This window comes from Anneissia japonica, unplaced genomic scaffold, assembly GCF_011630105.1.
Source record: "Anneissia japonica isolate Jap-2015-1 unplaced genomic scaffold, ASM1163010v1 scaffold44224_len116398_cov150, whole genome shotgun sequence".
In the NCBI taxonomy this organism is placed as follows: domain Eukaryota; kingdom Metazoa; phylum Echinodermata; class Crinoidea; order Comatulida; family Comatulidae; genus Anneissia; species Anneissia japonica.
In genome coordinates this window covers 62,590-63,285 of record NW_022706332.1, presented here as the reverse complement: position 1 = coordinate 63,285, position 696 = coordinate 62,590, and the positions used below count along the sequence as shown (strand labels likewise).

General features: G+C 34.6%; 1 protein-coding gene across 1 annotated transcript in view; it reads left to right on the top strand.

The window, feature by feature from the left end:
* Positions 1 to 696, top strand: part of LOC117106106 (armadillo repeat-containing protein 10-like) — a 9,299-nt gene that overhangs the window by 692 nt on the left and 7,911 nt on the right. The gene's annotated exons all lie outside the window — the stretch shown is intronic.

The following is a 696-nucleotide window of genomic DNA, read 5'->3' as shown; positions in this document are numbered from 1 at the left end:
CTTACCTAGTTTCTGTAGCACTTGCCTATTTAGCTGCCTTAATTCACTTTACTCAAGTACTCCATATCATCCTTGTGTAAAAATATTTGACCTGTGCCAAGCTCTTGTACTTTCCTCATGAGTGCCGTCTGTTCATTGTGATACAGTACGTCATTGTTAGATAGGCCTATCTACTAGCCCAATTTACGTTGATATTGATACAATACTATATCTGAAATAATAATGGCAATGTATCTATGTATGAAGTGTAGAATGTTGGAGATGACCTGCCTGCTGCAGTGATATTCTGATTTTAAATCATTGTCCTGTACATTACAGTACATAATTAAAAAGCGAAATCAAAAACAAGAATTTCCCCTAGGGTGCTCTTATCTCGATCCCTCACCCCGACCTTTCCAACATCTCTTGATCCGTGTCCATAAAATTCTTAATTTTCCTATTATGAACAAGTACGCATACAATAATTACAAGAGAGCGTGACACAGTTTCAATCTAATTTTGTTATTAATATACAAAAACACTGTAGTATATTTCGGTTTAAGCATCAAGGTTTTGAACAACTGAAATTTTTGAAAGGAAACTCTCTTAAAAAATAACTTTCTTTTTCTCTACTAACTAAATGATTCGATGTGCAACAACTGTACCACGAAATATGGGCTGTACTAACTTAGCTCTGATTATTAACATGGTGAGATA